Raw genomic sequence first — 22324 nt, 5'->3', positions numbered from 1 at the left:
TGCTTCTAGTCTCCTGTATTAAGTTCTTTGTTAGATTATAATGGTGAGGGCCCTGTTGTATTTCCTTATTTCCCCTCTGGCTGTTCATTCCTAGCTGCTACCTAACAGTTGCTATCACTGCTAGAGCATATGTGGCTGAAATTTTGCAATGAATTTTGAATTATTATTCAGCCAGCCCTAGCAGCATCAACCTTTACTTACACCTGTGAGCTCACTTTAAACTTAACTGAATCTCAGATTATATCAATCAGGCTATGATGTTAATAGATGAAACCTATTTGCCGAAATTATAACTTTTATTACTAAAAATAAGAGGTTACAAAGGGCTTAGTATGGTATATCATAAGAAATGCAATTCTCTGTCTCCACATGTGTACTTCAATAAAAAGCACATCCCAGACATAAATCTGTGCAATGATAAATCCACCCAATAGCCTTTTCTCCCATGTGTTTGCATCTCTCTGCTTCTTGTTCTCTTTCTTTCCTGTGACTGTCCTGCCTCCCCCTCCCTTTTAACATTCCCTCACCCTGTCTCTCCACCTCCTCTCTTCCTGTACTCTTTCCATTTTTGTTATGTGCTTGTTTTTCTTCATTCTGTTGTTGCCCTTTTGATTAACAACACCTTATATTTCACTTGCATGTTTTCTTCTATGCACCAGCTATTGAGATCAGTTTTGAAGGGGATAACCATGAGAATATTGCTGGGTTCCCCATTGCCCCAAACATACTTCTTAGAGAAGGTAGGCCTGCCTGCCACTAGAGGGAAAATATAAGGCAAACGACAGTGACAATGGTCCGAAATACTGTAATTACATAGAAGAATAAGGGATCCCTCAACTCCTTTCTTTCTATTAAGCACCTAATTTAAAACCTATAATTCTTCCTTTCTTTCTCTTACCTATAGAGAATTTAAATTATCTTTTCAAATATGAAATGTACCATGACTAAGGAACAGTTTTACATAACAGTCCTTTAATACATAGGCAAATAGCTCTTCATTGTTATTGATATGTTACTAATTAAGCTGGAATAAAAAGAGCTCTACACCTACCTAAATAGTGAGTAATACAGGGAGCTGCAGGAGCTGAAAGTCTTGAAATTAATACAAATACAATTTGTATCTCAGGTCACTCCATCTTTTTAAAAAATCTTTTATGACTATTTTATATTTTGTGCAATGTGATTAGGCCCAGAAGTTGTTTGATTCACATAGTGGTTACCCTTCAGTTCTATAGTACATGTAAATATATTAATACAAATATTGAGCTTGATTTGGATCCTTGCATCCAGAGGATAGATATGTCCTCTACATTTAATTTAGGAAAAAATATTTTCCTTACTCTTAGGGGAGAGAATTGCAGATTAAAAACAAAATGAAACAAATCTTCCTTTTTTCTTAAAACATGTCCTGCAGCAAACACAGCTCAGGCCCAAGTTTAGGAAACATTTTACATTTGGAAATTATAACAAACAGGAAAGATAAATAGAAGCTCATAAGCAAAATCAGTGAAAAACATTTTTGTTAAATGATAGTCTCAAATCTGCATGAAATAAGCATGGCATTTCTGTGACAAGATGGTAACAGAGGAAGGGAAACTAGTCCAGGAGGATAAAATGCTGTGTCATCTATTTCATTCACTGGAAATAAGGTTAGATTCCTAGATCTAATTCACAGTAGAGATGGGAAGAGGTGTGATCTGTTTTTAGGATATAAAGGTAAATTATGAGTGGTTTAAACACAACCCATAATATTTCTGCTGCTAGAATCAACCCCACATAAAGCTGATGCACTTCCTAGGAAAAAAGCTTTCATGCAATTTTTACCAGTACATGGGACAGAGAGCTGAAACCTGCAAAAATAGTAGGCTTCACTTTAGAAAGAGTGTTCTCCAAAACAAACCAAGAGGGTATGGATTCTTTTGTTGGATTCTTTTTCTACTTGTCATTCTGGTTAGTTGTTTTTTGCTTGCTTATCTTCCAAATCATTGATTTCATTCTAGGCTTCATCCACTCTACTGTTAATTCCCTGTAAATTGCTTTTTATTGCAATTAGTGTAACCTTCATTTCTGTTTTTTATTCTGTTGAGGTATTCAGGTACTCGCTAAAAGCCTTGAGCAACCTTATAACCAGTGTTTTGAACTCTGCATCTAAAAAATTGCTTATCTCCGTTTTGTTTAGTTCCTTTTCCAGGGTTTTGTTCTCTTCTTTCATTTTGGCCATGCTTTTTTTGTATCCTCATTTTAGCAGCCTCTCTGTGTTTGTTTCTATGTATTAGGTAGAGGTGCTGTGATTCCTTCTCTTGGTAGCATGGCCTAATGTAGTAAGTATCCTGCGGGTCCAGTGCATAGCTTCCCCTATCACCAAGCTGGGTATTCAAGGTGCATTCTTCATGTAGGCTGAGTTTATCCTCCTCTTGTAGTTAAGCCTTGATTGTTGTTGGTAGGGCAATAGGAGAGACTTAGCCAGTGACCATAACCTCCACCCTCTGTGGAGGAGCAGCTGTGCAGGGGCCTAGTTCACAGAGTAGGGCTTACTTAAGCAGGGCTCTGGTGCACCCTTAGTACTGTCTGAGGCCACTTGGCATAAGCTATAAAGAGATCAGATGCTGGCTGCTCTTGTTCTGGGCTCGGAGGTGCCCTATTTAGGGTAGGCTATCAACCAAGGCCAGCTGCTGCTAGTGCCAAGCCTGGGGCCACTTGGCAAGGAAGAGGGTCTCACTGAGGCCAGCTGTTGCTTGTTTGAGAGGATTTAGGAAGATCAGAAGCATGTACCAAGATAAGTCATTTGTATGGAAAAAACACTGTTAACTGCTTGGGTAGGCTGTAAGTTGGGTGGGGATAGAGTCCCAGGGAAATCACCAGATCAGACAAACAGTGTGAGTCAGGTTGATGGAGTCTCAGATATGGTCCCTGCCTGCTATCTCTGTGACTCTGTTGCAGGGAGGGCTCAGAAGAGGAGCAATGTCCTCTGCCAATAGTTCTGTGTTGAAAAAAGCTTTCCCCCATCTCTTGCCCTGGTGCCAGACACTTCAGTTCCTCCCCATATGCTACCAGTGCCTTTCAAGCTGATGCCCTGGTGCTGGAGTTCAGTGGGAGTGAGTCTGAGTAAGTCCAGGTGTAGCCCTTTTAGAGGAACAGCCTGGGAATCCAGCAGTTTCTTCCATTGACTTAATCTCCCATGGTTTTTATAGCCAGAAGCCATGGGGACCTATCTTTCTGGCACTGGAACCCTGGGCTGGTGTGCATGGTGAGGTGCTGGGACCCCTCATTCCCAAGATATTCCTCCCAAATTTTGTCTGGTACTCGTGTATGGCACCAGCCTGTTCCATATCTCTTCTTCTCTTCATCTTCACCCCTCCTACCAAACCGGGTGGATGTGGTTTCTTTTTTAATTCCGTTGTTGCAGGACTTCCTCTTAACTTAATATCTATTGGTTCTGCATGATGGTTGTTCTCTAGTTTAATTGTAATTTTGATATGGTTGTGCCAGAAGGTGAGCTGTGGCCACTTAGGCCAGCATCTTGGAGAGCCAGCTCTCATATCATTCTTTATTCATTTCAATTTGGAGAGATAACACATTATGGCACTAGCATCCAAGATTCCACTGCTAGTAGATTACAGTGCTAAGGTTAAAATCTCTGTCTATAGTCTGGTTTCCAAGGTCCAGGCAGGTAGAAATGGGTGGAGTAAGGACGATGGGCCAAGTACAGAAGGTCCCTAGGGTGGAAAGCTCCAAGTTCCCAGCAATGGGTAAAACTAAAGAGACAAGTGCCTCACCCCCAGGGTAAACTTTCCTCCCCTAGCAAATCCACTACTCCACAGGTGGCAAATACAAGGCCTTCTGGCTGAATATGGCCCTCCACCCTGTTTTATCTGGCCTGGTACCTTGTTTCTACCTGGCAGCAGCACCGAGCTCTTTGCCCCTAGTTAAGGAGTAGTTACATTTATACAGTCCTAAAATTACATTTGACCCTTTGAAGGCAAAGGGAGCACATGCTGATGTGCTCCCCTGTGAAAATGAGTTTGATATTCCCTCGACTACTCCAAAACCTTAATTATCAATTTCAGCTACTTTCCTCTATCACTGTACTATCACCCTTGTTTAAAGCAGTTTTGCTCTTTCAATACAACTACTATATCCTCCTAATAATTCTTTATACATTCACCTGTATGACTTGCCCATCTATCCTTCACAAAGCAGTCAGAGGCTTCTTTCAAAAATTAACCAACCTGGCTGGTGTAGCTCAGTGGATTGAGCACCAGCCTGTGAATCAAAAGGTCACTGGTTTGATTCCCAGTTAGGGCATATAGCTTGGCTGTGGGCCAGGTCCCCAGTGAGGGGCACATGAGAGGCAACCACACATTGATGTTTCTCTCTTTCTCCCTCCCTTTCCTGCTGTTAAAAAAATAAATAAAATCTTTAAAAAATAAAAATATTAATCCACAATACTGTGTTACTTAATAGTTTTGGGATAAGTTCACAAATCCGTAATATGGCCAATATGTGGTAGGATCTATTTTGTGTCAACCTCTCCATTTACTTCCCTAATGGTGTGCCCCTACCTCACTCTACTTTAGCTACCAGAGGATGTTCAAGTTCCCTAAAAGCATGAAGTTGCTTCATGCTTCAGGGCTATTGTGCGTGTTGGTATTTCTCAACTAAACAATTTTCCCCAGACGAAGCTGATTCTAGATAAAAATATCATCTTCGGGGGACCCTCTCCTTGCTTCCTTTCTTGTTTAGTAACAAGGTCAGTGTCCTTTGTTTAAGGGAAAGCAATACATGGACTGGGCACTCTTCCTGAGGGATTTGGGGCAAGGACAACTCTTGGAACAGGCTGCATGGAAACAGGGCAGGATTGGTGAGGAGGACAGGGATTTTCTTAGAAGGCCAGAGGGCCCATTTTCTAGTGCAGCAATTTATAACCTTTGCCGATCTGACAAAAAATAAACAAAAAATCCATTCATTCATTCATGCCAGATAGCTATCATTAAGTTGGTATTGTATTTTTTTTATTTGACAACCTAAGGGAAAAGGCATCATTACCCCGACTAAATAGTTACATATTGCATGTTTTAAAAATTCTCACGGTATGTTGGTTTAAAATCTCTGTTCTAGGATAAATAGAGCTGGTTAATGAGCCGGCAGATTGTGATTCAGGTGTGTTAGATTTCTTTAACAGGTGCTTCCCACATATGCTGCCTGACCGGGGCTTTGATCCGTGACCTGGGCTGGGCCCCTGGGGCAGTCTCCCTCCGTGTGCCCCAATAGACACAAGAACATTATCACTAGCAATTATGATAAGAGTTAATATTATTAAGTGATTAGTATTATACCACTTAATATAGGTACTTTTGTAAGTACTTTATTAACTCCTGTAGTCCATCTTTAACTTAGATACTTTCACTTTCCCAAATTTATATTGAAGAGATTGTGACCCTTTGAGTTTAAATAAGTTGCTCAAAGTCCAATAGCCAATATGGGTGAAACCAGTGTTCAAACTCAGAATAACTTTTCTAAACAATCTTGCTTTCATCCAGGATACCCACAGTGTAAGGTTTAAGAGTGTGGACTTTATGCTATTTGATTTGTATGTCTGATGATTTATTAGATGTGTGATCTTAAGGAAGTCATTTAACCTCTCCAAATCTGCTTTCTTATCAATGAAATGGAGATAATAAAAGTATGTGCTTCCAAGTGCAGCATTTGACACAATACATTTCAATTATTCCATGTTCATTTGCAAGTAGCAGAAAGCCTAAATTACACTGGCATGAGCAATAAAAGGAAATATTTGGCTCATGCAACTAAGAAATTCAGTGTAGGATGAACTCCAGGCAATGTTTCCCCAGGACTCAGGATTTTTCCAACTCTGTTCTTCTGCAGTGCAGCCCAATCTGAAGGTTAGGATGAGAGTGCTTACCTCCTTGTTTGGGAGAAAGTGTTTTCCCTCCAGTCACCAACTGGGGAAGGAAATTCTGGGATTTATTCTGTTAGGAATAACTTTGGTCAGGAAGCCGAGGAGACAGAGATTGCTCTGTGACATGAGGAAAGGTCTGGGCTGCCACTCACCAGGGTGAGAAGAATAGAAGAGTGGGGTTGGGGGCATTCAATATTCAGAGGTCTCTGCAGAAGCCAAGGCCACCCAAACATTGCCTCTGTAACAAAATGGAATAATGGTGGCTCCCCCAGAGAACTTTAGAATGCTATTGAGAGAAATGGTATCAGGTGGACAGCTAATGCATTTTTACTAAAAATTATTATTCTTGTTTTTGTTATTAACATAAATACCTATGTAGTACATACAGGAAACTGACATTTCTATTTGCACAACTGGTTATTGTGTCAAACAATCCATGAGAGAGAGAGAGAGAGAGAGAGAGAGAGAGAGAGAGCGCGCATGTAGCTGCAAATCCCGAAGTCCCAACACTCAGTCTTGGACTTCTCTGGTATACATTTACCAAAATCAGATAGATTTTTAAAAACGGTGTGTAGACTCTAGATATTTCACATTTTAAAACTAAATTTGACACCTGTGTGATGAAGAGCACTGTTGATATTGGGATTTATGAAGGTTATTTTTACTATAGAACTAGGTAAGTGTTCCTGGCAGAAACAGTTTTCCCCTGAAGCCACACTAAACCCTCTTTATCATCACCTAGAGTTCGTATGAAAGCATTTTTCCCCTCCCTATTGGATTCAGAAATGTTCCCACACTTGAGAAAGTACCTGCTGAATGAATGAATTGTTAAATTTCCTCAATCATTTAGTCAAAGAAGAGTCATTTTTAGTACAACTGTGATGTGAAATCACATATTGAAATACGAGAGTTTATTCGCAAAGTGCTTAGAGGACCCCGATGCAGAGTTCTTAATGTCAGTGTATTATACTTAAAAGGAAAATTTGGATCAAGTAAGAGGAGTGGTAAAGTCACATCACAGTGAAGCTTGGAGGATGTTACCTTTGTATAGGGGAAAAATGTATTCACCCTCACCTATATACCTCCTTCCACATCCCGGAGAAATGTACTGGTATAATTGAGAATCTTCATAAATTTGAAAAACAGTGGTTTTGTAAACAAAGGGCCCAAATTAAAATGCCACCTACACCACATTTGTGTGACTGGACTATATCTTGGTTATCCTTGAAACAGCTTCTCCATCTACAATGGGGAGAAATTAATTAAAATAATATTTTTTTCCTCCTACAGGTCAGAATTTCAGATCTTAAATTTTAATTTGAAATAATCTAATTCAGTACTCTCAAGAGAAGGAAAAAGAAGATTTCTGTTGAATTTACAACAAAGATATTTAGCAACAGAAGATTTCTTTGTCTTGTGTTCATAACCCATTAGGTTGCATGCTTATACTAAAAGTCCATTAAGTTTCCCAGTATAATAGCTTGCCACATTTTTGAAATCTCAAAAATTTCTAAATTTATTCCTTGCGTGATAATCTTTTTTAAAAATAAAAAAGCATCACTCCTTCCTTGTTCATGAAAAATTCACACATCATTTTGGGATAGTTAAAAATATCTCTCTGATGAATCAAAAATGGGAGGGCTTTTCCCCTCAGTTTGGTCTTATCTCATACCAAGTCATAGTGATGAATTTATTTATTTTTCTTTCTTCATTCAGCTAACATGTATTTAGAACATACCCTGTGCTAGAATCAGTCTGCAGGCTGGGCTAATTAAAACTCTACATGTAGATTTTGTAGTGTCTTTTGTGGGGGAGGTCTCTGTGCTTGCTGTAATACAGTTACCTTTTGGTTATGTAAGACAGATTTAGAAGAGAAAATGCTTTCACTTATATACCTAAGTTTTCCAGTAAAAGGCGGACTGAAAAATTGATTTCCACAGCAAGCACAGACACATAGACTAAAACATTTTACCAATAAAATCTACCTTCTCTTTTTAGATGGGTAACTTCAATATGCAGACTGGGAATATATGTGCAGGCATGCAGGAGAGGAGTGTTTTTCTGTTCTTTTATCAAAGGATCTATATTGACAGATTGAAATGTATCAGTTTAGAGTAACCAGCAGATGGTGCTTTTAGTAATAGGTTTTTTTAGAAGTTTACTTGAATATCCTTTACATAGAGTTTTTTTCTTTTATAAAACTAGCCATAAATGAAACAAGGTGATATTTTTCCATGCCATGAAGTAAAATCTGTATTTTTATTTTTAATTACATGAGTACTTGCAAAGCTGAATGCAGTTCTTCCAATACTCTCTCAGACATCTTTCAGATAATAAAATTAAATATCAAAAAAAGCTGAAGTTAATGTAAGTATTGTAACCCACTGATTTAATTAAGTGTTATATGTGTATGTAGTTGTAGTAATTTAACTGCCAACATAAGTTTAATTACAGATAAACTCACACATATTGTTTTTACTCGTGCCGCTTTGGTATACTTGTTCTTTATAGATAAAATGTTTTTAAATATGAAAATATTTAAATAATTTTATTTAACCCATATAGGTAAATTATTAAATAAAGTATTTAATAATTTTATTTCAATAATTTTATATGACCTATATAGGTAAAATTACAATAAAGGTAAGATTCTTTTTTTTTTAAGATTTTATTTATTTATTTTTAGAGAGGGAAGGGAGGGAGATACAGAGAGAGAGAGAGAGAAACATCAATGTGCGGTTGCTGGGGGTTCTGGCCTGCAACCCAGGAATGTACCCTGGCTGGGAATCAAACCTGGGACACTTTGGTTCCCAGCCCGCGCTCAATCCAGTGAGCTACGCCAGCCAGGGCAGATTCTTTTTTTTAAAAGATTTTATTTACTTATTTTTAGAGAGGGAAGGGAGGGAGATAGAGAGAGAGAGAGAGAGAGAGAAACATCAATGTGCGGTTGCTGGGGGTTATGGCCTGCAACCCAGGCATGTACCCTGGCTGGGAATCAAACCTGGGACACTTTGGTTCCCAACCCGTGCTCAATCCACTGAGCTACACCAGCCAGGGCAAAGGTAAGATTCTTGATCTCAAATAGCAACAATTGTATTAGCAACTGTTCTCGGCATGTTTTATTTGGCCTCTTTTTTGGTCGTGACCTCCATTTCTCTTATATCAACTTAATTTTACAATATGATGGTTTTCTAGTTGGCCACCTCAATTTCTTTTAGACAGAAATTGATTTCAAATAAATGAATCACACTAGGTAGTATGAAGTGTTTAATAATATAATAGTAATTTCACACATTTTTTTTGAAGAGACATTTTCTTTCTTTTAAAAGAAAACATATTAATTTGATTTTTGTGGGACAGTTGTGTAAAACCCATTTGTGTTCATCACACTGTGTAGACTAAACACCTTTACAAAACCAGGAAAAGTTTCATTCTCCTTCCACAGCCAGTATCTACCTAGCGGGAAACTAACAATGTTGGTGAGACTATTCTACAACTCTTTTCTACCAGCTAAAATTTAGGAAACTGCATTTACTTTTATTATTATTGTTTTCTGTTTCCTTTTGTCCTTTGTCAGCATGTCTTAAGCCTATGAGTGTTGCTCATTGGATCTCTCATTTTTGACCTGAGTGTGAGTAGACCCAGCTGATCTGACGTTAATAAAGAAATGAGACGGCAGAGTTGCTAGGGTGAAGAGCCTCTGGGAAACTCAGAAAGTGGTGCAGTAGGAGTGATGGAGGGTAAATGGTAAGCCTAGAGCTACTAGACATCTTCACCTGAAAGATTCCACCAGGTAGGGGACTATATTACTACCTGCTGTTTTTCACACTTCCTTAAATTGATGGGAAAGGAATTGTCCTTCTAAGGGTGCAATGCTAGAGGGGATACTTGTGATGGTTTTCATAAAAGTCAGTAAAGTAGATGGGCCTGAATTCTGAATCCCTGAATTAAAAGTGTACATGAATTTTTGCCTTTGTGGGTGATTCACACATCTTCCAGGGACAACAAATATTGATTTTAGTATAACTAAAATGTATGTGTTGTAGTCACTATAAAAAATGTAGGTGTCCTTAGTTTTAAAGCCAATAAGCTGTTGTGCTTGTTGTGGATTGTGCTCAAAATATGGTACGGGTTGTGTTTATACTTATATTTGAGGACTTCTCACTGCAAAATCAGACCTGTTTAATCTTCTATATAATCCCCAATCACTTTTTGGCCTTGTTCCTATGAGACACAGAAGAAGGAAACATAAGGAAAAGTTGAAAATATTCAAGAACTCTTATTGGTTTCTGAGTCAAGGAGAGGGTGGATTTGTAAAAAGGAGAGACTATGAAAGAAGTGTTATTCTAAAAAATTACCCCTTTCTAAATTATACTTATCATTCCAGTATCAAAGAAAACAGTATACATGCTGCATAAATGAATTGATATTGGCTTTTTAAAAAACCAAATTAGGTAACTATCCTATTTCAAGCCTAAATGGTATTAAGTAAGAAGATAATTAGATTTGGGTACTGTCCCTTGAAAAGGATAGTTATATTTTCCAGGTGTCATTTTAATTTTCAACTGAAAGTAATGTGATCTGCAGTAGTTCTATGGAAGTTTTCAGTCTGAGTTTATTTTCACATGGTGCTTGTAAGTCAATAAATGTTACGTTTGCAGTTCCTGTGTATCTCCACATCAGTCATATGTAACAGTTTAATAATAAGCCATTCGAGCCAACTAACTTACCATATAAATATGATTTAACTAAAACTGAGTGTTAGAAATAGAAAGCAAAATGTTGATTTGGAGAGTAAAACAAAAATACACTAGTTTCTCTCTTCTGAGAAAATAAAATCCTTCATATTTATCTTTATTCATATTATCACCAACATAGTTATTTTGATAGTTGTTAGATGAGAGACTGTTATTCAATAGTAATCAGTGGTTTTAAGCTTTATCTTTGTAGAAAACAGAAATAAACCAATAAGTCAAAAACTTAATAAAAAAGTCAAGCAAAAATGATTGCCTTTCAGATTCTCATTAGCCCCCTCCTCAGAAGTGTAAATGTTCTGGCTGAACTGATGTTTTACTGATTCTGAGGGATCATTAAATAGCATGATCTAATTTTATGAATATGCTTGACAGCTAAATGTCTATCAAAGGACAGTCTCACAAATATAACATATAGTGGGAATTTGCCTATCTTCCTTGCACAGAGGCTGTGCTGATGTCCTTTTTATTGGTCCAGTTTTAGTGTATGTGCTACAGAAGCCCAGTTGCCAGTCAGTAAATGAGTGAATAAACAAGCAGTGTTACATTTACACAATGGAATACTACTTGGCTATAAAAAAGAAGGAAATCTTACCATTTGTGACAGCATGAGTAGATCTGTAGTGTAGTGTGTTAAGTGAAATAAACCAGTCAGAAGAAGACAAATACAATATGATTTCACTAATAGGTGGAATCTAATGAAAAATATAAACAAATAAGCAAAATAGAAACAGACTATAGATAAGGAAAACAGACTAACAGCTGTTAAAGGTGAAGGGGGTTGGGGGGGCTGGGTGAAAAAGGTGAAGAGATTAAGAAAAAAACTCATCACAGACAACAATATGGTGATTCTCAAAGGGACATAAGGGATGCAGAAGGTAGAAGAGAGAAAGGGGGAATAAATGCTGAGGGAAGGAGACTTGACCTTAGGTGGTGAACACACAATACAATATACAGATGATGCATTATAGAATTATACCTCTGAACTCTATAATTTTACTAACCAAGGTTACCCTAATAAATTCAATTAAATATATATATATATATCTACACAGTGGGAAATATTATATTAATTGAGAGATAACATAATTTGCTATAGATCTATACAAAGAAGTTAATGAGACTATAGGAATAAAATCAAAAAGTCTAAAATAAGGCAATAAGGAGTGCCTAGAAAGAAGATACCAAACAATATAGAAATATATAGTGTAATACTTATTAGAAAAATAATGCCCTAAAGAAAATATTGCTTTTTAACTATAAGATGAATACCAAAGCTGATTACTTTAATTATTTTCACATATTTTGTGATTACTTATAAAAGGCTGAAAACCGCAAAGATGATAATCACAGTTGATGTTTGTATTACATATTCTAGATCACTAAATAGCATCCTTGATATAGAATGTATACATTACAATATACAAATTATTTTAATTTATTTTACCTCACATTTTATCATGAAACTTTTCTCAAATGTAAAATGTTCTTAAATGTGGTAAAATAAATATAAATATAAATATGAGAAAGAATAGTTATATGATTTATTTAAGTTATCTCTTATAACTTGACTTCTTAGGTTACATCCAATGCTTTATTAACATCAGTGTTGGTTAACATTTACCAATGTTGAAAGAGTTTTGATACTTAATGTTAAATTGCCCTCCATAAAGATAATCACAATTTCTATTTCCTCCCCTGGTACATGAGAATATTTGCTTTGCCCAACAGTTGCCAAATCTGTTGAGACATTTGAAAAAATCTACACAACTATGATTGCTGGAAATTAACATTCCACTGTTTCAACTTACATTTTTGAAAAAGAAATTACAATGGACATGAAGCAGGTAGTGATTTACAAATTACTTTTGTAATTGTCTATTCAAGCCCTTAGACTATCTTATTTGTAACCTTTATTATTTGCTGTGCACCATTTGTTCAAAACAGTTTACATATCTTATCTCCTTTGAACTACCCTGTTGGGGAGGTATTGGAAATTCCTATTTTATAAGTCAAAAACTGAAGTTTAACCATGTAACTGGTCCCAAGTTACAGAACAAGCCATAAGAATCCAGATCCAATGTGCCTTTGTTTAAAAAAAAAAGAAAAGAAAAGAAAGAAATCTTGCAGGACAAGACGAGAAGACAAAGCTGATTTTATTTACAATGTGGAGTAAGTCTCTCATCAAAGCTAGGCTCCTACCATCATCCCACAGAAACTATCAGGTCGGGTTGGTATCTTCCTTGATGGTTCCAGTTTAAGGACATAGTTCTCAGGTCTTTGTAAATGGCAGCTTGCTTGTGACACTGGAAAGGGGCTTTGGGCAGAGAAAAGATTTGCAATTACATTGCCCTTTGTATTAACTTGGTCTAAAAAAAGGGAAGTTAGGAGCTGAGAGTCAGGAAGAAGCCCATCAACTGAGAAATTTAAGACCTTCTTAGTCGCTCACAATCACATTTCATTATTAAAGATGTTAACTCTGTCAGTCATAATCATGGCAAATAATTTCAAATAATTATATTTTTACCTTGTATTTTCATAAATTTTATAGCACTAGCACTCCATATTCATCATAGAAAATGACAACTGAGTGGAGGGAAACCTTTAATTACACTAGTTATGTATATATTATGCAAATGAGCTTATTTTGCTATGACACTTCTAGTCCATAAATGTTTAGTTTGAACTTTTTGCAATTAAAAGTGTGTTTTAAACATTTTTTTCAGAAATAAGTGTACTCTACCATATCATTCTATATTTCTGATATTTATCAGTATTTTACAATTAAAGTGCACCTCTAGTATTTCCTGTAGATTTCTTTCAACCTAATAATAAAAATGTATACATTGTGTATACTATTCCAGAAAAAGTATTTGTTTTTGCATAGTAGTAGTAGCATATCATTATTATCATTATGTTATAGAACATACTGTATTTTCTAGGTACTTTGCATTTAATCTTTTCAAGAGCCCTATTTTAATTTATATATTTCTGATAAGAAAATTAATCACAGAGGTACTAAGATTTCCCCTAGGGTCACACAGCTAGTAAATGATTTGCAGAATCATTTTTAATTAGTAAGCCTGTGGAGCATACAACATATAATATTAAGTGAAAAAGCTGATTGAAAAGCAACAAATATGTTAGGATTTCATTCTTAGAAAACTGGTACAATTGTATGATAAATTTATAAAAAGGCTATAAACCATGATCTGAACAATGTTTATATCTATTAGATAGAATAAATGTTATTTTTTATTTTTGTTAATATTTGAGTCTGATTTATATTTTTAATATTGTTATATATGTTAACATTTATTTAATATTGTTACAATTAATATATCTTTGTCCACTGAATATTAAAGCACAGCAAAATAGAAAACAAGCCAACAAAGTATACATAGAATATGAGAAGTACTATAATATAGAGACCTTCTATTACTCTGTTTTTCAGTATTTGAATACTCAAGGAAACTAAATAAATTAAAATCTAGGTGCCTTAAATATTATAAATAATCTTGATTTAAAACCTGTGTGTTTGTGTGGGGAAATCTATTTCCTACAACCATCTGAAATGTAGACAATACTGCAAAAGTTACTCCTTTAGCTACAGAGGATATTATAAGTTATATTACCAACAATTTAGAAATGAAAAATGAACTTTGATTCAAAATTGAGGCTAGCATTTCCCACTGCAATGTTTTGTTTTGTTTTGTTTTGTTTCATTTTGCCATAGACTTTTGTTGTAATGTAACAAAATTTTGTTCAAAGTGGGATGTATTGTAATAGTGCATTAACATATTTTGATTTTGAGTAGAGTATAGTTTCCTAAGGAATTTGGGTGTCACTGGCTAGCCTTTTGGGAATCATTGAAGTTTAGGGTTATTTATTGTTATTATTCAAAGAAATATGTTGGCATCATTTGTTTCAGGAAGAATACCTGGTCAACAGTACGTGGAACCAACCAAAGTGGAGAGCTAGGCAGCGAGAATGCCACACAGATAATCAAGATAGCAATAGTTAAACAGCAGATGGTATGTTCTGGGTCTATAAAGAAGATGAAGAAGAACATGGGACAAAAGAGCATTCGAGATGATGCTCAGGGATCCAAGGTGAAGGGAAGAGGTAGATAGGGATATCATAGCAATAGTTCCCAGGAGGCTGTTCTGTCATTAAAGGAGGGTTTTGATTTAAACAGTCTGACAATCAATCTCTATGATATGGGTTAGATTTTCCCAGTGAAGGAAGAAAATAAAGAACCTAAAAATATGATGCCTAGTTTTTCTATAAATGTATGTCTTTTAAAATTTATTGAATGTATTTTTAGGTGTGTACCATTGTTCTTCTTAAGAGCTTTCCTCTTTATTTCCAGAACTGTGATCAAAAAAGAGTTGCTAGTGCTAACTCATTTATATACTCAATCAACATCTATTCAGTATTCTCCCTTAACACTGTATGATTCTAAAAGGGCCATATTTAATTCTGATTTTGGATTTAGAGTTATTTGAGTTAGTGTTTGTTTACATTTTTCTTTTTTCAGAGCAGGCTTGGGTTATCAGATTGTGGATTACCATTTACTAGATAAGATTTCAGAAAAGGACTTAAGGTTTAAATCACATTATAGAACTGTACGTGTGTGTGTATGTGTTTTAGGAACACATACGTAATTATGAAGAGCTGAAATAATGGAAGTATAGGTGTTATAAACTAGAGTGAAATAAATAAAAGGATATTTATATATTATCTAAAAAACTATGCAAATTGAGAAATATTTTTGGCTTCAAACAAGATTTTTAAGTTGAGATTCAAAGTAGATAATTAAAGCTATATGTACTTGTCTAAAATTATCTAGAAATGTCAGCAGTGTAAAATTTCATTTATATAACTGTGTTGACAACTTATTGTTGTAACTGAATGGGGTTCAATAAAAGCATTTTTTACTGATTGGCACAATCACAGTCCAGAAGAAGTTGAACAACAGCATGAATAAGCAGGTAGGTTGTACATCATTGGAAAGACTTAAGTGACATCTAATTAACTCTGAGGAATTATATATTTTTGCAGAACAGAAAACACTGTTGAGTGATAAATGGAAGAAATTCATATTAATAACAGGGACATGTGGTTATTAAAATAGATTAAAGTCAAACAACTTTTAAAAGGAGCATCAGCTGTTTCAATAACTGGAGTGTCTGGGGTGGGGGTGTGGGTTACCAGTGGAGGTTAAGGGAACTCACCAACACTCTCATATTGAGGGATGACTAAAAAGCATAATGTACTGTGCCTTCTAGTCATTTGTGGAATAATAAACAGAAAAAAATCAGAGTCCAATGTCCACTACATACATTGCTTTATTGTATTTTAGTATAAAGGTAAGGGAAAATCAAAATTTACTTTATTTTTCTTAACAGCTCAGGATTTTTAGTTCGATTTTTAGTCCAGCCTCATTTTCTAACAAGGATGAAATTCACAACAGTCTTGTTTCTTTCAGAATTTTTTCTTTATTTTTATTCCTATTTTTTAAGTCAGTGTCTGGCCTATACCTTGAGCTTACAGTCAAATGTGTCTCCCCTTCCTAAGTGCTTCTTCATTCATGCTCAGTCTTCCTAGTTACTTGACATTGGTGGCCCACTATGGCCTTCAAATAAGCATTGCATTTGCTACCATTTATTTAACTAATACATAATATTTACTGCCTTTGATATGTGACATGAGCTGTGCTAACCACTTCACAGCTCATGTATTTACCCATGTGATTGTCAAAAAAAAGAAAAAAAAGAAAAGAAACCTTATAAAGGAGACAAGTAGTGGTGCAATCACTGCATTTTAACGATGAGCAAAAGGAAGACTTGAAACTTGCCAAGTTTCCCATAGCTAGTAAATAGAATTAAATCTCAATTTTTCTGACTCCAGAAATTATGCCCTTTTCCTGGATACTCTGTTTACTTCCACATCAACACCCACCCCTTAATTCTTTCTGAGGCCCAGATTTCACTTATAATCTTTAAAATGAGCAGAAATGGAATAATATTAATCCATACAAAAATGACAGAAAAATAACTGTTTTTTTTTTTTTTCAAAAATGGCTCAGGGTTTTAAAGTTCATCAAATTTCTAGCCTACACACTAATTTGTTAATCTAGAGCACTGTTTTACAGGTACATTTGAATTCAACTCAAATTTTGCAACAAAATACTCAGTGCCCTCAAATAATTTGGAGATATTTTGTGACAATATTCACAAACCTCTACTTAATGAAAACAAAACTTTTCAGTCTACTGAAAATAAAAGGCCATACTGAAAGTGAGAACACATGAATTATGGGAGAGATTTAAATATTTCTAATATATTATCACATTCTTTTTTTAAAAATAAGTTTTAATTTCAGTGACTGGGTAAACACAAACCATTTATACAAAGATAATGTACACATACATTATATAAGCAGTCATCATTGTTATATCTGTTGCTGCAATGCTTATTGTTAGTGAAAATATTTAATCAGGGTGGTCTGGTACAGGTAAGTATCAATATATTGGATGTAGTTGTCTGATCTCCTTTCCTGTAGCAGCTACTGGGCTCTTAGATCCAGAGAAGCCTTTGCTGCCACATCAGACAATAGCTTTGTGACAGATGTTCTGTGTTCAATTGAAAGAGCACAGATGAAAATAACAGTCTTTCCATGCTTGTGAGACCACAGCTGAAAATGAGCAGTTGTCCCCCTTCCAGACAACTGCTATCAAACTCAGAGAACCTTGAAATAATTTGCAGCCCACCCTGCACTAGAATGAGGCCCACACAGTCTTTGAGGCTGGCAAGCCTCACACTATTGAAACACAAAGCTGGTCCATTTTACTCTCCTGAAAATTTTGCTGTTAGAATGAGTGATTGTACAACTGATGATAAAATCTACCTCAGTGATTTTGCTCATTTTCTATTATAAAGTATTTTTTGTTATGTAAGGAATATATTTTCTTTATGGATACATTTTTAAAATAAATAATAATGGCAAAATAGAAACCATTCATAATCCTATCTAATAGAAATAATCATTTCTAATATTATGGTGTTTATCCTTCCCATACAGTCACAAATACATACATATACACACACAAACACACATATAATTTTTAGGTAAACAAAAATATAAGCCTACATACAGTTTTATAACTTTCTCTTTGACTTAATACTACTTAATAAAAATGTTTCTATGCCAACAGAGAGGAGAGAAAAACTTCCTCTCTTTTTTCCTAATCCTCCTGGAATAATCAAATTGACATGGCACAGATGAACAGGAGAAAATAACCACATTTAATTGTGTATGTACATACAATGCTTTGCTACAGAATAGAGGACCCCAGGACAAATCAGGCAGCTGAGGCTTATATACCACCTTGTCATGAGGAGAAAGGGGCTTAGTGATTTGGGACTTCAAAAGGCAGGAAGGCAATGCACATGGATCATGTGTTTGGTAAATAAATGTTTGCTGAGCCATCTTTAACAATGGGATGGGTACAGAGAAGACTTTGATCAAAGAGGCTTGTTAGGTTCCATTCTATCACATACTAGTTCAAATTAAACATAGTTATCTGTGATGCTATTTCCCTTCTTAGAGCAGATCCTGTACTGAAATTCTTCTAGGCTTTAGGCTGGAGTTCAAAGGATCCTCCTGAGTCTTGTCTTTATTAAAAATAACCATCTTAAAATAATCATTCTTCCAAAAGGCATATACTGGGGTGGTAATTTTGTTCCTCCCCATCAGTACACATACCTCTGCTTTTACCAGGAGTCAGAAAATTTTTCTGCGAAGGGAAAGATAAATATTTTAGACTTTGATGGCCAAATGACCTCTGTCACAACTATCCAAGTTTGACACTGTAGCTGAAAGGAGCCAGGTAGGTAAACAGGAGTGGCTGTGTTGCAATACAACTTTATTTACAACAGCAGGAAGTATGCCAGAATTGACCTGTGGGTAACAGTTGCTCATGTTTGACCTACACCATTATTTTAATATGGGCATAAGTTTCTATGATATGGGTATATTATGGCTTATTTAAGCCTTTTGCTCTCATAGGGTATTCCATGGAGGTTCAATCATTTGTTATTATAATTTACACAATGGGATTCTATGCAGCAGAAAGAAAGAGGGAGCTCCTACCCTTTGTGACAGCATGGATGGAACTAGAAAGCATTATGCTAAGTGAAATAAGCCAGGCAGTGAAAGACAAATACCATATGATCTCACTTTTAACAGGAACCTAAACAACAAAACAAACAAGCAAGCAAAATATAACCAAAGACACTGAAATACAGAACAGGCTGACAGTGTCCAGAGGGGAGAGGGGAGGGAATTTCAGGGGAATTTCAGGGGGAAAGGGGAAGGGTTTACAGGAACAAATATAAAGTACACATGGACAAAAACTGGGGGGTGGAAATGGGAGGGAGGGAGGGAGGGCTGGGCAGGTGGTCTGGGATGGGAGTAAAAGATAGAAAATTGTACTTGAACAACAATTAAAATAAAATTTAAAAAATAAATAAAATAAAATAAAATATCAGACTAAAGAGGAGAATGGGGACTGAGCTAAGTTAGTAGTGCACTGTGGTGGGTAATTCCCAGATGCCCATGATATTTATGGTAAATCTTTGTAAGAAAAAATAAAGAATAAAATCAAAATTGCTTTAAAAGAAAAATTCCTGCTCTGGCTGCTGTAGCTCAGTGGATTGAGCTCGGTCTGCGAACCAAAGTGTCACAGGTTTGATTCCCAGTCAGGGTACATGCCTGGGTTTCAGGCCATGGCCCCCAGCAACCACACATTGATGTTTCTCTCTCTCTCTCTTTTTCTCCCTCCCTTCCCTCTCTAAAAATAAATAAATAAAATCTTTAAAAAGAAAGAATAAAGTTTGGAAAAGTAGACAATAAATAATACATATTAAAAAAAAGAAAAAAAAAGAAAAATTCCTGTACTGCCAAGGGTCCCACAGCAGGCCTTCCTCCCAGTGCATTAACTAGTATGCCCTGGGGCAGCTTTCCTGTCAGTTAGGAACTCTCCCAGCCTCCCTGGATGTCTAGGTCTCCTTCTGAGCCAGAAGGCCTCTGCAGACTTTGGATTTCACCCACAATGTTTTCTCAAAGCGTCTCATTTTGTAAGAGAGGTTACATACAAGATAGCCTTTAATGGGTGTGCTGTTTTATTATGATTATATCGGCACGTTATATTTCAGGCATTTTTAAAAAGTTTTAGCATTTGGATGGTTCTTTTGAAACTGGAGGGGTGACCGAATTCGGGCCCATGCTGCCTGTCATTGCTCAGCCAAAAAGCAGAGACAGGGATTAGATTATAATTGCTCGAAAGCTCTATGTGGTTTATTTCTCATGTTTTCACATTTTCTAAATCCTAAGAAAGGGAGGAAGAGGGACTCAGCCATTTGTCATTCGGCCCTTCCTGCAAGACCTGTACTTTTTCAGGATATGTTGATATTCTAATGTCATTTAAAGTGCATTATGTGAAATGAACTCAGCTTCTGCCTCTCTGCATTAGAAATGGTGAACAAAGAATCATCATTAAGCAGTTTTATTTCTGCCCCCTCATTTCTAACTCACATTATTCTCCTTAGAACTTGCTAATGAATGGAAATGTTTAGGCTTTGTTTTCCTTTCTTTTGTATATGCTTTTATTTGATTTTGCAATTTGATTATCTATGTCAGGAGATTCTGAATTTTAATTGAGATTCTTTTGTGGTTTTGAATTTATGGTTAGTGTTTTTGTTTGTTTTTGATTCTGGTAATTTTGTTGTTGTTGTTAAAGTTGATATATTGTACAGAGATTTAAGATGTGCTTACCTAACACCCCAAATGCCAAATATAGCCTAATTTGCTAGAGACAATGATAAAACAAAACAGTTTTATCTGAAACAGAACACAACTGTTTTGTGTCAAACCTTGTCAATGTAGATACATCGCTGTGGTGATTGATGCGTGGATGATGGAGGAAAGGTCAGGAAATGTAATGGCACTTATTTCCTCTCTCACATAATGTGGATTAAGGGACAGTATCCCAAGATGACAGAACAATAGATGGAGGTTTATGTGTGTTACTTAAAATGATCAAGATAAACAAAGAAATATATATTCATAAAATTCCCAAGAGGGAAGGGGTTAGTTAGACAATATGAACTAAATTCCTCAAATTAAAAGTGCTAGTAAGTTTGTTTCAGGCGGATCTGGCGAGATGGCTGGGGAGAGGAGAGGAACCCTGAGGCGGCACTGTGGAGAGCTTGTGGTCTCCAGAAAAGGGAGAGGTTGGAAAAAAAACAGCAGAGGTGGCAGGACTGAAACCTCCGCACGGGGAGCAATGGATTTCCATGTCCTTGGGTAAAGGGTAAACAGACCAGCATGACACTGTCACATTGCCGCTGCAGCGCAGCCGTATGGTGCATGATGCAACAGGAGGAAACTTTCACAGAGTTTGTCTGGGCTGGAGAGGTCACAGTGACATTTGTCCTGTGGAGGTTAACACAGCAGCAGGAGAAGGCTCTCGTGTGAAGCATGTGCCAGGCTAGTGGAATGTTTGGACAGAGGGAAAGTCCTCCTGTTTGCTTCCAGAGTGCATGGAATTTTGGGGCCAAAGGTTTAAATAAAGGGCGGGCAGAGTCTTGGACCTTCAATGGCCTCTCACTTGCCTAGTCAGGGGCTGGCTCACAAAAAGCTGAGTTCTGTGTGCTGTTCCCCAAGAATAGGTGCCCTGGCAGTGGCCCATGGGACACCGGAGCTCCACACTGCATGGAAGGTCCCAGACCATGCCTTACTCTGTCTGCATTTGAGATCAGCACACGGATGCAAAGATAGACTGCTCGTTGGCCCTAGGGGCTCCAGCAGCTTCAGGTGCTGGGACGCACAAAGGGAACCCCTGCATGAGCCGCTGAAGTGGTCAGCAGCAGCCCTGAGCCCCAACATGAGAAGCTGCAGGGAGGTGATGGCAGCACGGGCCCCACAAGCACGTACTCCAGGAAGAGGGCCTGAAGCCAGAGAGCCATCTGTGCAGAACCCTTGGGCTCTAGAAGAACAGATAAGGATGGAGCTGGATTTCTGGACACTGCTCTGGTTCTACTGGCAGCTGGGCTCTTCCTGTATTTTGCAGAAGAGATTGACCTGGAGTCAGGGAGCTTCCTGCTCTCCCAAACTGTGCAACGTTTTAATAAAGACCTTTTTCCGAGAGAGAGAGAGAGAGAGAGAAAGAGAGAGAAAGAGAGAGAGAGAGAGAGAGAGAGAGAAACATCAATGCGCCGTTGTTGGGTTTGTGGCCTGCAACCCAGGTATGTGGCCTAAGAATTGAACCTGCAACACATTGGTTCGCAGCCCATGCTCAATCCACTGAGCTATGCCCGAGAGGGCTCCCACTAACTGTTGTTTTATGCTTGTGTTCAGTGACAGATGGCCAAATCCCACTGTGCTCCATAACAAGTTGATACTGTTTAACATTAAAAATCAAGAAGTTGAGGTAGTAGCCTATTATTGAAGATTATAGCAGTAACCAAAGTAATCATTAAAATTGAGTTGAGAGGTTTCATGGACACCTTAAAAGGCTAGCATGAGTTTGGACCTGTGGTGCCCAGGGTCCAAAGCCCACACATGGAAACTTGGTGAGTTAAAG

General features: G+C 36.8%; 1 protein-coding gene and 1 non-coding gene across 3 annotated transcripts in view; one reads left to right on the top strand and one right to left on the bottom strand.

The window, feature by feature from the left end:
* LRRTM4 (leucine rich repeat transmembrane neuronal 4) overlaps positions 1-22324 on the top strand; it is a 751239-nt gene that overhangs the window by 212137 nt on the left and 516778 nt on the right. The gene's annotated exons all lie outside the window — the stretch shown is intronic.
* LOC114501123 lies at positions 11076-11178 on the bottom strand. Its single transcript, XR_003684888.1, has one exon. It is a non-coding gene; the product is annotated as a U6 spliceosomal RNA (small nuclear RNA).

This window comes from Phyllostomus discolor, chromosome 6 (assembly GCF_004126475.2).
Source record: "Phyllostomus discolor isolate MPI-MPIP mPhyDis1 chromosome 6, mPhyDis1.pri.v3, whole genome shotgun sequence".
Classification (NCBI taxonomy): Eukaryota; Metazoa; Chordata; class Mammalia; order Chiroptera; family Phyllostomidae; genus Phyllostomus; species Phyllostomus discolor.
The sequence above is the reverse complement of the archived record's forward strand: the minus strand, read 5'-3'. Positions and strand labels throughout refer to the sequence as shown.